This window comes from Bombus vancouverensis, chromosome 1, assembly GCF_051014615.1.
Source record: "Bombus vancouverensis nearcticus chromosome 1, iyBomVanc1_principal, whole genome shotgun sequence".
Taxonomy (NCBI): domain Eukaryota; kingdom Metazoa; phylum Arthropoda; class Insecta; order Hymenoptera; family Apidae; genus Bombus; species Bombus vancouverensis.
Genome location: NC_134911.1, coordinates 6,369,245 through 6,381,792, shown reverse-complemented (window position 1 = coordinate 6,381,792; position 12,548 = coordinate 6,369,245). Strand labels below are relative to the sequence as shown.

Genomic DNA, 12,548 nt, shown 5'->3' with positions numbered 1-12,548 from the left:
TCACTCGGTACGTTCTCTCCCCATCCCCACAATCCCCATCCACTGTATACTCCGTCTTTCTCGCACCCTAAGTCCACGTTTGTCTCTCTGCTTGCGTGTTACTATGTATATATGTGTTTGTGTCCCGCTGAAAAGCTCCGCGTTCAGTCGAGCACAAGCAATGGCGGCTATTCAAAAGCGTATTGCAAAAATTCCGCCGATAGAGGATGAACAACTTCTCTCCCTCTTTCGATGCATAGGCAAATCGCGTTCGGTGGAGTGACTCGAAAACGTAATTTCGACGGGCAAACTGACAGAGAAGAAGAGAGCGGGAGGAAAACGGGACGAAAACCAGCCAGAATAGTTAACTCTGATATTCATCCAGGATACTTCAGAGGATCCCTACACACATAGTTGTACGTGTGTCTCTGTTCCACATGCTGCGTGACTTTTCTCCACTGCCCTAACTCTATATCGTCATTGGCTGCTTACCTTCCTCTAACACCGGCTCGGCGATCTGCTGGGCCCCCTCACCCCCTGCAGCTAGACGAACGCGCGTCTCTCTTGTCCTTCTGATAAATTTGGCCTCTCATGCACCTCTCATGCGTAATAACGCGAATGTGCTCACGCTCGTTTGTCGCATTTCCCGAGGCAGGCCGAACAATTGTTTTATATTCATTTGCATCTGCGGGCTCGTGCACCCTTCTATTCGTGTCGAAAAAAAAGAAAAACACAGAAGAAAGAGAGGAGAAAACGAGATGCACGATAGAGGGGAAATTTGGAAGGGCGAGGAAGACGAACAAGAGAGCGGAGAACGAAAGAGAATTATGAATAAAGCATTTAATTATATTTTTTCGAGTGTTCTCCTTTGTGCAGCCAAACATAACCCTTTATCCGCAGGATTCGTTAAGTTAAGTGGTTTCAGCAGCTGCCCCCTCTTCCACTCTCTCACTCGTCCTAAGCAGGAACAAAGATGGATGTGGGGTGGGGACAGCTATAATTTAGCCTGCACTTGCTTATTTACTACGCCCATTATCGTCGTAACGCACTTTGCATGCTTTCGCCCATTTCAGCGCTTTCGGTTCGAGGTTGGAGGAACTTCGAAGGCGGTACAATGAAAGGGTGGGGATGAACGAAGAAGAACATCGCTCGAGTGTAAACAGAGATTGAGAGTTGAAGAACGTGTTTCCGTAATAAGCATCCAAAATTCCATTAAATGATTGATATCAACGAAATAGTAAACAGAACGTTCGCGTTTCTTAGGAAAAATGTTACATAACCTCAAACCGATCTCTTACATAACCTTGTGGCGGATCGGTATCAACAGGACGCCGACAGGTCGAGGCATCAACGCGGCGCAACACCTCCCGGGCGATCCGCGGGTACCAACCGCCAACACTAGAGGGCTACGACGACAACGAGTCTATCTGTCTAACTCGCTAGCGGTCGAATATACAAGCGATTGATACAAATACCGCACCTAGCGAGACTCCCTCTACGTCTAAGGCAGGGACTACCGGGCATAGCCTTACTGACGAGTCCACCGGTAGTCCCGGGACGAAACGCACTCTTTCTCTCTTTTCATCCGCCTCAACCTTACAATACCTGCTGCTCTTTGCTAAGCCCAATCTAGAGAATCGACAAAACTAAATTGGAATTTAATCGAGAAAAGTCGAAGCTACGCGTTTAATCGCTATTTAATATCTGTCTAAACAATTCGAGTGTGAGATGTGCGCGTGCTTATAGGTTCGTGTTAATAATTCTCAAAGAGAACCCGGCGCGGCGAAATATTTTTCTCACGCTCATTACTTCACACGGACTAGCGCAGAAATAGAAAAATTAGTCGAGAAGATTCTACTGTCGAATAACGGGGTGAGCGCCTAGTGTTTCCTTTGAGAGAAGTTAGGAGTTAACGAGTCGCAGAGACGCGAGACGCGCTGGACCTGCGTGAAAAAGGTGCACAACAACGGTGCATGTGAAAAGAGAAGAAGAAAAGTCTCGGCCAAGAAGGAAACAAAGAAAGCAGGTATAAGTAGAGGAAGAAAAATGTACATATATATATATATATAAATTATAGGTATACCTACTTGTTTTTTCTAGGGTTGGCGGTCTTGCTTATTGAGGTCGTCTGCTATTCAACAGCAAACCTAATAATAGGAGGCCGTTTTCGTAGAAGGAAGCGAGGGAAGTCGTTGTACCGAATTATTCCGCGACTCGGACCTGCAACAAGGCGCATAAAACGAAATTAATGCGGCAATAATCGTTTTGAGCATAGTGTAATTCGCTAAGCCAACTACCCTTGAGGCCGGTTTAATTCTACAATAATTGTTCTACATGGCAACTAATCACTGTGATATTACGTTGCCGTACTTTTCATACGTGGCGTCGGTCCATGCGCCATTTCGAATCAGTTTCCGCACTCTGCTTGTCTAACCTCAAGTTTTACACGTCTATTTTCCCTTTTATTATTTTTACGTCGCTTTTTCATTCCCTTTGCTGGAGGCTCGTCCAGGTTGGCGTTGCGCCATAATATAGCGCGTGATATTAGGGAAAACGCGTCCGTAAATTCATTACCTTTTACGAGGCGTTTTCCTCGTTGTTAGCCGCCTTTTTATCCGCAAGACCATTACTCTACTGTCGCCCATTACGGTGATCCCTACACGCTAAGTATTAAAATCGCGCGCAATGACAGGCTACAGTTCTCACGCTTGCTCGACAACGCGATCAAGTGGAACATAAAACACAAAATAAAGTACAGCGCGTTCATGAAGGCAGACACGCACTTGTCTGTTTACCAAGAAGATTGGAATACATACGATGAAACAAACAATTACACGGCAGGGGAAATTAAATACATCGAGAATTGATAAGTGTCATTATCATGTATATGTCATTACAAGTGCGCATAAAATATTTTGAAATTTCATAATTGAGGAGTGCTTGTAACAAACACTGTAAGTGCCAAAATTGAAAAACTTATTTTTTTTTACTGGAAGATGTCTCGCGTGCCAATAAGAATGCTGTGCTATAGAATCTAAATGCAATTTCCCTGTCTAAATAGTTAATAATAACTCTACAAGTGCCAATGAACATTAGTTAATTATTTTTTAGCTTTTGTGCGTGCCGTCTATCTAAGTTATCCTAAATGGACGAAACATTGAGTTTTCTTTAGAACCAAGAGATGGCACATAGAGGCTCTTTTGCACATCATTTTTCTTTTTCATGAGTTTGCACTACATTAATGCGTGTTTTCTTTGCCTCCTGGAAAACTCGTTTCTTGGCACTTACAGTGTTTTCTACAAGCAGCGCATAATTATATTGGTAAAGTTTGAAATATACATGAAAATGTACGTAGAAGCTACATGATGTTTCGTAAATGCATCTAGTAGTCACGTAATAGTCCTCGGAGAAGTCAATTTACGTATGGAAATTTTTGATTGCGAATTAGAAGATAATTATCAAGTTTACATATGATAGTAACATTATTATTACGTAACATTAAGGATACGCCCCGATTAATTAGAGATTAATCGTGAACCGTGTGAATATTCGAATGGAGATGAATTATATCCGGCGGAATGCATGCAATTACGTTACATTGGGGATCATTATAGGTCAGAGTCACGGTACATCTCAAGGGAGCGCAACTCCATCTACCTCAGGAATTCAGATGATTGTCTCATCTATAAAACTTTTGTCATCAAATAACTCCAACTTTTGTACCCAGTGGCGGGAAAACGAAATTTCGTTTCATAACCTAAGATCCCCAATATTTACTTTTACAATATTATTTGTAAGCCAATACGCAAAATCCTAACTACTAATTAAGTAAATTGAACAAGAACCAATCCTCCTATTTACTAAATGCTTGGCCGTCTAGACCGCAGACACGTCCTCCAAACGCGAAACATAGACAATAGGAAACGCGTCGATCTGATTCCGTATCTAGGAAAGCATGCCACGATACGGTTAATTTCGATCGAACGACCAGAGAACTGCCACCCTTGGATTCTGATTAAAACAATCCTCTGCAACACACACACACACGCGCGCCTGAGAATACAGAGAAAACGAAATATCGTTCAATTAGAAGAATAAAATTGTCAGCTGTTATAACGTAAAGCCCATTGGCTACCATAAGCTACCATAAGTTGCCGAAGTATCATATTACCAATCCCAGATATCTAATAACTAGACTGCGTATTTTTATAAGAGATTTAGAAACATAAAAATGCATAGAATGCACGTAATATGCAAGCAAATTGGATATAGAAAATATCCAAAGTATAGCACGCTTTATAACATTCGCTAGGTCCTATTCTTTTATTCGTATTCATGAAGATGTGAATTCGTATAAAAATTCGCAGTCTGGTAATAATCAATTTCGATAAGTTGGGCATGTTCGCGTAAGTGCGCCACCTTTCTCTGTAATTAAGGTGATTCCGAGCCGTCAAAAGCGTGCAATTACAGAGCAGTAAAAAGAAAGCTACGCGATAACCACGTAATAACCGTTAACGCCATCAGATTTTAATCACGGAAGCAGAGTTGCTACCCCGGCTCCTGGGTTAGGCTACGGCCACGAACCACCATAAACTATCCACTTACTAGACACTCACCACGCGCTCCATCTACCAAACTGTACGAAGAACCTCCTCCCACTCTACGGTTCGATTAAATCCTCGTCTATAAAACCACACGGCTACCTGAAAGCCAGTTTCGATCGTGTCTATCCGTATCGATCAGCGGTTCTGATTAAAATGGTTCGGAGAAGCATCGGAGGGGACGACCATGAAGGATTCGGGAGCAAAGCAGCTCAGTGGAGCAACTTATCTCGTTCATGAGATAATGTTCGAATGGATTAAAGCAGTAGACATGTATGCCTGATGCAAGGATAGTGGTAAATGACGATATGGTTCAGAAAGGAAGAGATAGACGATGCAGGTACCGAAACCCGTGAAATCGTTTATCTCAATTCATGCAGGTGGCAATACACGTTCGAGGCTGTGAAACGTTTCACGAACGTCGTTACCCTGATTGCTCTTCGTCGACCAAAAATACACACCGATTTCATTGTCTCTTATCTGTATTTGTTAACTACTCGGAATAGGGTGTATCTTAATTAGAAATTATCCTTAGATAAGAATAGGCTACATTTCCGATGATCTTGTAGATATGTTGTCAAAATCAAGATTCTGAGTATCGTCTTCTTACGTGCGTAACCCTCAGTCGATAATGCGTTCGAGCGCACTTCTCGTCAATTGTTCAATTTCATTAGGACACGTTTAACCAAATTGGCAAGAACATACAGCGAGAGTAAAAGCATTCGATGTAAATGGTCATCGAGCAACTGCTTCCTCGACTCTAGTAATAAACGCTACAAGAGACTCTTCGACACGGTCATCAAACGCCAAGTGGTGAAAGGATGCTAGTTTACACCTTAGTTTTACCAAAGCGATAGAAGAACGAAAGGAAATTGCTTGTTGAAAGGGAGCACCGAAACTAAAGAACAGATAATGGCTACGATAGATGCAAGCTGAAAAACAAATACAGCTATAAAATTAATCGAAAGCTTTATCGTAATTACGAGAACTTTATCGCCGTGTGAAGGAGCTCTTACCGATTCATTTAACGACTAGACACCTATGAGAACGGGTGTGCCCCGTTTCCCTCCTCGTTTTTGTAAACAGAGGCACGGCGGTCGAGAATGTGTTTATGATCGATAACTCTTGGAAATCGTGCAGCGTCGAGCGTGTTGTTCAATATTTAACGCACTGTCCTAACCTCTTTGCGCCGCAGTCGAGCGCGGCAGCCGGGACGACATGAATTTCAGATGGGATGAAAGTAAAATCATCTGACAACGACGCCAGCGTTACGATTGAATTAACGTCTGCGTGGTTGAAACGTTTACCCTAGCGAGGGCGTTTGATAATTTAAGAGCCATGAGCGAAGCGGAACCATCGACTGTTAATGGAAATCGAAGAACGATTAGACAAATTCGACAGGATAATGGAAAGACGGCGGAAACGAGTTATTGATCCTGGAATGATAGTACACTGCGATCTTTCATGTATTAAGTAACGTGTTTATTTTTATTGAAACGTATGTAATTTTGTACGCTATACCAGAGCAGCCGCATAGTGTGATACACTATATATATATGTCGGAGATGAAAGGAAAACCGAAGCCCTTCCTTGGAAATTTTGGGAACATCCTCTAGTACCTTAGCCTAGATTTTATTATAGTTGTAATTGCTTAAGATTTGTAATAAGCGAGATTGGGTTCGAGGTGACAATCGGTCGCTGAACGTAGCCACGGTCACGGGATGGATGTTTTATCTAACGGAGGTCTGGAGTGATTGTATGTGTTTTCCGAGAAATGTGGTTGTGGCGGCATGCGGCCTCGAGAGCGGGCCTAGCCACGTGTGATGTTGCCTCGGAGGTGCCGATGCAATGGGACATACATTGTATTAGTAATCAAAACTCCAGGCAGAAACTGCCTAGCAACGGCGTTTGGAACTTTCTCGATGCTTCCAACGAGTGTGCCTAGCAACGGCGTTTGGAACCTTCTCGATGCTTCCAAACGGGTATAGAAAACAAAATGCAATCGTACAGGGAGAAAAATCTCCACGAGGCTGGCATTCTTGCGATTGCCTTGGAGAGTGATACATCGAGCATTTTCGACGATCGCATTTGCGTCTAAGTTAGTTTCGCTTAGTAAGGAGTTATCCCGGTGACCGTGGATTCGTTTGAACTCAAACATTGCTAATAGTATTATTTAATTTAATTATTCGTAGATCGTATTATTCATTAGGCTTAGTGTTTGTTAGACTTATTATTAGTTGTACTTATTATTTGTTAAGCTTAGTGATAGACCTGTATATACGTGTAAATAAAATCTCGGCTTTGTGAAACGATGGCTAGTCCACATGAAGAGTCGTCGCGCGCCCAAAATTCGAATCGTGATCCGACATATATATGTCGGAGTCAGGTTGGCACTTTGGGGCGTTCTATGAACCTTTACTTACTTTACCGTCGCGGATGTGGTTAGTGTTTATCTGTGCGAATGTGGGCACTACGAGAGGCTCTGAGTAACGGCAATAGGATGTCCGAGATAATGGTGACAACGAATCCAGGTTCGATAACGAATCCACGGTCCACGGGATGACCAGTATCAGCGTGACTTACTCGGCAATTCGCTCAACGACTAACTAACTAAAAAACTCCCTGAATCCAGATGAACCTACCCTTATATACTCCTGTCCCCGCTTCTCGGGTCAATCCTTGTTTTTAAGGAGAGTCATAAAATCATTCCGTACCTCTGTCAGGTACGCGGCCCTCCCGTGACCGTAGTTACGTCTAACGTGACCCGTTATGTCACCTTAAACCTGAACACATCGTCGTAACGCCAGATTGGAACATCAAAAGTTGTTTTCCTTATTTTTATTGCTTAAACATTAAAATCTTGACTATGGTGATGGGAGGTTTTTCCCAGCATTCCCGACGGAAAGTCCCGCTGTCCTTCCCTCTCCGACATATATATATATATATATAAGTATATGTGTGTGAGTATATGCGTGCGCAGCATCTCGTAGAACAAAAGAGTGTCACTGTTCCGTACGCAAGGTAAAAATTGAAAGCAGAAGAGTGCTGAATGGGTATCTATGAACATCTTGTGAATCACATATTAAATAAATACAAAACTATTTTATTATCGTCTCTACATGTAATGAAAGTGTTGCTACGTATTTATTTCCGCGATTACGATCTACAATTCTCGATAATTTTACATGAAGTATATACACATTATATATGAGAGTGTGTTGGTAAATTTTCGCAAAATTTTTTACATATTCGAAATGTAGATAGCAAATTATTGTTTCGTAATTAGCAGATCATTTTACAAGAGGACCATAGAAGTGTGACGTGTGACAATCCAAAAGAAACAATGCGCTATTCCAACGTTAAAAACGTAACGGGAATGCGCGAAATTACAGAAAGAAAGATTCGAATGGTATATATATATATATAATGGTATATATATATATATATATATATATATATATATATATATATATATCTATGAACGATAAAAATGACTCGGTAAAAATGGCCTGGTAGAATGAATCCACTATATCTCGCGCTAATGAAAATTTAAAATGGAACTACAATCGCTTTAATGAAACCTATAAATATACGCGGAACGGTTTAATCGAAACAGACTGTGAGCCGGTCGTATCCGTTTTATAAATATAGAACAAATTTGATCGGCGAACGTAGCGCCATTCCGAATGAAAGCACAACTGTCTCGATCTATTCTTCGATTTGTGTTATTGTCCCGTATCGAGAAACGTATTGCAGAAGGAAACGCTAGCTTTACACTTGCATGTGTTGTCCACGATTATTAGCCGCCTTGCTGCGTAATCCTCTCTTCGATATGTTATAGGACACGCTACCGTAAACGCAGAAACAACGGATACGATTTTATCTGATGCAGGTGGTGTGGAAAATGCACATCGATAAAATAGAAATTCATATATGAAGACCACAGAGAAAACATAATCAGTTCATTTTTATCGGTCTCCTGATTTTTACGTTAATTGATGGTTAAAGAGATGTATTTCAGTGTGAAATAATTGACACAAGGATAGGTTAAGGCAAAATCTATGAATTTTTAAGAAACCAAAAACTATTTAACGTAATCGTAAAATTAAATAAGGGGATAATTTGAAATTAGTTGACAGTATAATAGAATTAAAAAATACCCTTTTCATATTTAAAAACCGAAGATACGATTTATCATAATGCTTCTTTGTGATCTTACGTCGGCGAATATGAGTGTGATTTGAAGACACAACATCTAAGAAATTGAAATGGTACTATATATAAATGAAATTGGCAGTGATATCACGCTTTTATTCGAACCTTATATAACCATTAGTAATTAAGAGCAAAGTATCGGTTAATTAAAACGGCACTATGTTTCAGTGTTCTCGTGTTTTCTCTTGCCTTCGGTCGTCGAAACGACCTAAGCAAACGCAACTATTTTTCGAACTGGTACACTTAACGAGCAGCGACGGTACAGAAATCGACTAACACTGGCGAAGATAGACAGAAAAATCGAAAACGAGGAGGGAAAGATTTCTAGAGAACTTGAAAGAGATTCGAAGAAGGTTCCGATAAAAAGGAAGGCGAGCTACTCGACGTACGGACAGCCAATCATCGAAACTTTTGTCTACAACCTCCTCGAGATGAGCCGTGGCTCATTTTCAGCGAGTAAAAACGACTAAAGATGGCGTTGCTCCGTAAGAATCGGTAACGACTCGATCGGTAAGCACGTTCGGGTCAAGTGTGTACCATCTCTGCGAACTTTTGCTAACGACAATACACCAAGGCGGAGACAGAAGTCATTTTTCTCCTCTTCTTTTCTTTTTCGACCATCTCTTCTTTCAACGCTGACGAAAGCTTATTACGGACGGTTGAAGCGAGTGTCAAGTACTAGCTGAAAGCTTAAACCGTCGTTGTGACACAATAACAGCTCGAGATTTTCCGTTTCAGGTGTCTACGGTCGTGCGTTGTTTCACACGTCGAGTGTACACGATGAAGCATATACAGAGAAGCAAAGAGGGCGCGCGAATTGCACGAGACAACAAATCTGTCGATCCAGTTTAGCAACTGCACTTAACCTATTTTCGTGCGGAAATTACATCGGTAGGTGCGTGTTATTACTATGCGAGAACGTATTTTATAAAAAATTGAAAAATCGAATTTCCGAGCGGCGGAAAAGCGGATTTCTTGCCCTCGTCCCATCATTCGGGGGCTGTGCTTCGTTCACTACCGACCGAACAAATTAAGGTCAATACGGAGGGGGCTGTATTTTCAGCAAAATATTCCATCGTTCGTATCGTCGAATCTCATCGCGGATCGATCACGATAATACCGTTGTAATTTATTACGCTTGACCGGGATATATATCGAAATTCGACCTCCACGTTGTTAAGCAAAATGGAAAATTGAAAATAGGAATTCGTTTGCATCGGTATCTCATATTTCTTATATGTATCTATCTACGTTTTCTTCTACCCACAACTATACGCGCACGCATAAATTTCAGGGCACACACATCTCTACGTATTATATATATCTCGATTGAAAACACGATCGTCATCGTGGATGAAGAATCTCCGGTTACCAGTTGAGTTACAGCCGCAACCACCGCTTTTTCATCAAAGAAATCTCTTAACGTGTCATTGAATTAAAAACGATGACATTTCACCGTTCACGGATCGGCGTGTATTTTTCTCGGCATAAATATCGTTCGTAAATCGAACGAGGATCTGGAGAATCGTTCGTGCATCCATATACACGCTGTACATATATGCATATATATGTGCAATATACAGACAAACGTGTATGCTCCATAGAGGGACCGCCATGGAACACTTGAAACGGATTTTCAGCGGAGAATACGGCGCAGTTAAAACAGTGACGACAGCTTTTAATTGAGGCTAGGACGCCAAGTGAAATATTGGAATTAATCGCGAAACTTGCGTCGGCTAACGAACGAAGAGAGCTATCGAGTTAGATCAGTCAACGAATAATGGAAGAATCGATACAATGTCGCTCCATTGACGTCGCCGTGTTTTCATTCCCCCTCGCCTATATCGTTCAAAATACGAAATTCATCGCGGTTTCGGGTAAAGTTATTGATACAATTTTTGAGGGAAAAGTGGATTGTTTGTTCTCGACGCGCTCGATGATGGCGTGCTAATCGTTCGTGTAAAACGATTATATGGCGTTCAAAGTGACTTAAAGCCACCAAAATTATTATTATTTTACTGCTTGCTAATAACGATTCTATCTTTTCGAGTTTAACGAGTTTACAACTCCCGCAAACGTAATGAACGATTTCTATGAAGGATAACTCATTTGTCTTATTACGATTTAACGAAGTAGTTATTTACTTGACAATCTGTTATAATGACAGATGTATTATTTCAGCGAACAATATGGCTGACTTATTTTTAATGTTGCGGTCTGTTTGACTCTGATGACGATGATTGACAAGCTAACAGGTATAATATTAAATATATTATTTCAGCAACAAATAATATGGGTAATATAACTTATTTATGGGTTTGTAATTTGCTAAAATCTGAGGATAATTCAGGTTATACTTTTTACAATTCGCATTAATGAAGGAGTAAGATTACAATTGTAAAATTTTCTCCTTCTAAGAACTATAAAACGTAGGTGAATCTACACGTTTTACTCGATTTGAAAGATTTAAAATCCCATGAAATTTTTAAGTCTCTTCTATATCCAATGATATCGTGTCTCGTTACAGTGTTTCAAGGACTTTCGTTGCAACAGGATGACTGTCGTTTTCATTGGAAAGTAAGTGATTTAAAGAGCTTGTAAATTAAGTTAGCATTTGCAAGATTATCGATACAGAACAATTGTTTCAACGAATTATATGGGTATACGGTATGAATGCAAAATGGGCCAGATATATAATAACGTACTTAATCAATTTCGAGGGTGAACGTATCAGATCGTCAAGCTTCAATGTAAAATCTCGTCTCGCTTATCCGACGGCGACAAGTGAACGCACGCAATTTGGCGCTGTCAGCCGGAAACGCGGGATTTTCAAATTTTAATCGAATCCGTCTCGCCCGCGCGTTTTCCGTCGATTAAACGCTTTACAAGCACGGACGGCCGCACGTCCTCCGACGAGGGGAATATTTCATTGGCCGCGATCCTGCATAAAACAGCGCGAGAAAACGAATTACTCTTGCAAGCTGACTGAATTGCGTACGATACATTAATAATAATACGTTAATAGGTCAGTCATCGAATAAATAAAATCGCGAAATTAACGAGTAGTACCGAGTAATTTCGTATTTCCTTTTAATGATCATTTAACGAGTCATATCGTCAAGGGTTAAAAATTTCTGATCGGCAATATGTTTCGCGAAAAAACAATATGCATTTATTAAAATTGTAAGGCATTTATGTTCCACATTTTTTGCAGTTATTACTATTTGAAGGTAATACTGGTCGTGATGGTTTAGTTTTTGATAAAACCTCGCCATAGCCTCGGGCGAGGAATATTTCATCGGAAAATGCGAAAAATCCCTAGAAATGATTAAACATTCGAATAATATCAACAGCGATGCTAGCCACCTGTTTGGGCCACATTTTTTCCAATTTTGCGATTCTCTAGCTGTAGAACAAAGGATGATTGCCTACAAAATAAACAATTATTACAATACAATAGTTCCAACGTGTCATTTGACCATTCAGAGAAACTAGTTGCAATGCTAGTGAAGCGTCTAGATAATATCCCTATTAGACACAGTTCGCTCGTAGAAATCTCAAGTAATAACAAACGCAAGTTAGTGCGATTAGTATATTACTGGGCAAGCTTTCTAAATTCACGAATACATAAGAAACAACCATGTTGTTTAGCCATCATACGAGAAGAATAACAAAATCATCCATGCGCAAAAAAGAAGTCCAAGAATGATTCGACAATGCGACAGAGGATATAATAGAAGTCACGTGACGTAC

The 12,548-nt window shown here is 40.7% G+C and overlaps 1 protein-coding gene and 1 long non-coding RNA gene across 9 annotated transcripts in view; one reads left to right on the top strand and one right to left on the bottom strand.

Annotated features, from left to right (window-relative positions):
• Positions 1 to 12,548, bottom strand: part of LOC117160721 (uncharacterized) — a 124,880-nt gene that overhangs the window by 45,901 nt on the left and 66,431 nt on the right. For 5 of the 7 annotated variants that reach the window (XM_033341659.2, XM_076623924.1, XM_076623941.1 and 2 more), the window contains one exon: positions 2,067 to 2,199. The exons of 1 other annotated variant lie outside the window; for it this stretch is intronic. The gene's annotated coding sequence lies outside the window, so the exon portion shown is untranslated. Of the gene's footprint in view, positions 1 to 471; positions 685 to 2,066; positions 2,200 to 12,548 lie in introns of all 7 variants that reach the window. One more of the 7 variants, XM_076624026.1, reaches the window with a different exon arrangement.
• LOC143303134 (uncharacterized) lies at positions 8,979 to 12,238 on the top strand. Of its 2 annotated transcripts, XR_013059149.1 has the most exons (4): positions 8,979 to 9,305; positions 9,534 to 9,686; positions 10,090 to 11,372; positions 12,010 to 12,238. It is a non-coding gene; the product is annotated as an uncharacterized LOC143303134 (long non-coding RNA). The 2 variants fall into 2 exon arrangements; XR_013059148.1 differs by having other exon boundaries at positions 10,090 to 12,238.